This window comes from Panulirus ornatus, chromosome 58, assembly GCF_036320965.1.
Source record: "Panulirus ornatus isolate Po-2019 chromosome 58, ASM3632096v1, whole genome shotgun sequence".
Lineage (NCBI taxonomy): Eukaryota > Metazoa > Arthropoda > Malacostraca > Decapoda > Palinuridae > Panulirus > Panulirus ornatus.
The window spans coordinates 32,806,127-32,809,124 of NC_092281.1; the positions used below are offsets into that span (position 1 = coordinate 32,806,127).

The window sequence follows — 2,998 nt, forward strand, 5'->3', positions numbered from 1 at the left end:
TGTTCAGTTTAACGCTTTTACGAATGTCTTGCTGCGTGTTTGGGAACAGCAGTATACTACAGGAATATATTGGTCTAATGTCCCCTGGTCGTCCAACAGCAGATATTGTATGGTCTGAGACATTATTTCTGGTGAAGGTGGATTCTCTTCGGCATTGCGTAAATCACTTCCACAAACATGCGCCATTTTGCACAAATACAGATCCGATATGATGTATTTCCCAGCTCTGTTACGTTATGGACCCTATTCATCCTAGCCTAGCCTAGCCTAAATAAAAATGTGTGGAATAATGTGCAACATTTCTCCTTCATTACAAGTGATAATAAACCTAGGCTATAGAGCAACCAGGAACGTCCATATTTGTCTAACTTCTCACATGTCTGTGTCATCTGTCTGCAAACATGTCGACCATTACCATGAGGTCAATTGCGGCTTTTGATTTTGAATATCACACGTTTCCTCTCTGCCGTGAGATCTTCATACTTAAATAAAATGGTGGGCCGTAAGAAATATATGTCCATCGAAGGTCAACTATATGGCTCAGTTCCATCATCAGTTTCTAAGAAAACTGAAAAGGTGAGGTCCCACCGAGATTCGAACTCGGATTGCTGGATCCAGAGTCCAGAGTGCTAACCCTTACACCATGGGACCTGATAAGAAAAGATGTGATTTCATCTAAATGTTTTACATATAATCAACCAGAGGCCATTCCTCCCTCCCTGCCTGCAGGGTTAAAGGTTTTCTAGAAGGTTCTCGAAGATTCTGGGTAGGAACTGCCATTGAGAGGACGTAGTTATACGTATCATTAATGATATTGTTGTTGACTTTCTGATTTAGAAAGATAGATAGATAGATAGATAGATAGATAGATAGGTAAAAAACAGATATTAGATAGATCGATAGATACGTAAGGCTGTATATGTCAACTTTCACAGAAATCATTGATATCTGCGTTATTCTGCAAGAAATACATGTACATGGATGTAGTGATAATATGGGTTAGGTATAAGACCAGTTGTGTTGAGATTGTAGTGAATGTGACCATTGACTTCAACCTTAATAGTGTAGTGAAGATAAAGTTGTAGTGAAGATAAATGTTGAAGTGACTCATAAGGTTGTTGTGAGTACAAGGATGCATCGTAAATGAGTCCTTCCTACCTGAAAGTCAACAATTACAAAATTGATCAAGTATAACAACATCCTCGGACAACCAACTACAAACACCAACCATAGAGTGAACCTGACTGTCACCTAACGACGACCTCTCAAAGGTAATGATCTTACCAGAATCTTCGAGAACCTTCTAGAAAACCTTGAACCCTGCAGGCAGGGAGGGAGGAATGGCCTCTGGTTGATTATATGTAAAACATTTAGATGAAATCACATCTTTTCTTATCAGGTCCCATGGTGTAAGGGTTAGCACTCTGGACTTTAAATCCAGCAATCCGAGTTCGAATCTCGGTGGGACCTCATCTTTTCAGTTTTCTTCGATACTGATGATGGCCGCATTATTCTGTACGTTATATATACATTCATATATATATATATCATGGCCTCTGGTTGATTATATGTAAAACATTTAGATGAAATCACATCTTTTCTTATCAGGTCCCATGGTGTAAGGGTTAGCACTCTGGACTTTAAATCCAGCAATCCGAGTTCGAATCTCGGTGGGACCTCATCTTTTCAGTTTTCTTCGATACTGATGATGGCCGCATTATTCTGTACGTTATATATACATTCATATATATATATATCATGGCCTCTGGTTGATTATATGTAAAACATTTAGATGAAATCACATCTTTTCTTATCAGGTCCCATGGTGTAAGGGTTAGCACTCTGGACTTTAAATCCAGCAATCCGAGTTCGAATCTCGGTGGGACCTCATCTTTTCAGTTTTCTTCGATACTGATGATGGCCGCATTATTCTGTACGTTATATATACATTCATATATATATATATACATAAAAATGTATATGTAAACATATATATGGAATAATATGGTTTTATCAATAGCCAGAGACCATTCCTCCCTCCTTGCCTGCAGAGTTCATAGTTTTCTGGAAGGTTCTAGAAGATTCTGGTGAGATAATTGCCATTGAGAGGACATTGTTATACTTCATATATCAATGATTTCATTATTGTTGACTTTCAGATAAAGATAGATAGATAGATACATAGTTAGATTGATAGATTGATAGAGCGATATTTATATAGGTATATAGATAGATAAGTTTCATCAATACTGTATCTTACGCTTGTAGCTCCTTCCATGCAGTCTTCATTGTATTACTATCTTCACTATATCCTTATCTTGACAAAACATTCACCTTCACTAACCACTATCTTCACTATATCCTTATCTTCACTAAACATTCATTACCAACCACTATCTTCACTATCTCCTTCTCTTCACTATACATTCACCTTCACTAACCACTATCTTCACTATATCCTTATCTTCAATAAACATTTCACCTTCACTAACCACTATCTTCACTATATCCTTATCTACACTAAACATTCATCACTAACCACTGTCTTCACTCTCTCCTTATCTTCAGTAAACCTTCACCCTCACTAACCACTATCTTCACTATATCCTTATCTTCAATAAACATTCATCACTAACCACTATCTTCAATATATCCTTATCTTCACTACACCCAAAGCTACAAAATATCATTTTCAATGAGATTGGATTGTTTTGTGTTCACTATATTCTTCACTACACCATCATGCTGACAATACCATTGCCCTTATTCTACCTGGAAAGGCAATCATCAACTATACCCTAACAAGACCTTCATCATCGTAATTAAGGCCCTCATCACTTCACCCTCAGTTACACTGACCTTTGGCCTTATCATTAGGGGTGAGGTTCATAGATCTCTTTCCACAGACACAAACACACACACACACACACACACACACGCACACACACACACACACACACACACACACAACACAGTACACACACACACACACACACAC

The 2,998-nt window shown here is 37.8% G+C and overlaps 1 non-coding gene across 1 annotated transcript; it reads right to left on the minus strand.

Moving 5' to 3' along the window:
• Window positions 1-579: 579 nt before the first annotated feature.
• On the minus strand, window positions 580-651 carry TRNAQ-CUG (transfer RNA glutamine (anticodon CUG)). The gene has a single exon. It is a non-coding gene; the product is annotated as a tRNA-Gln (tRNA).
• Window positions 652-2,998: the final 2,347 nt, after the last annotated feature.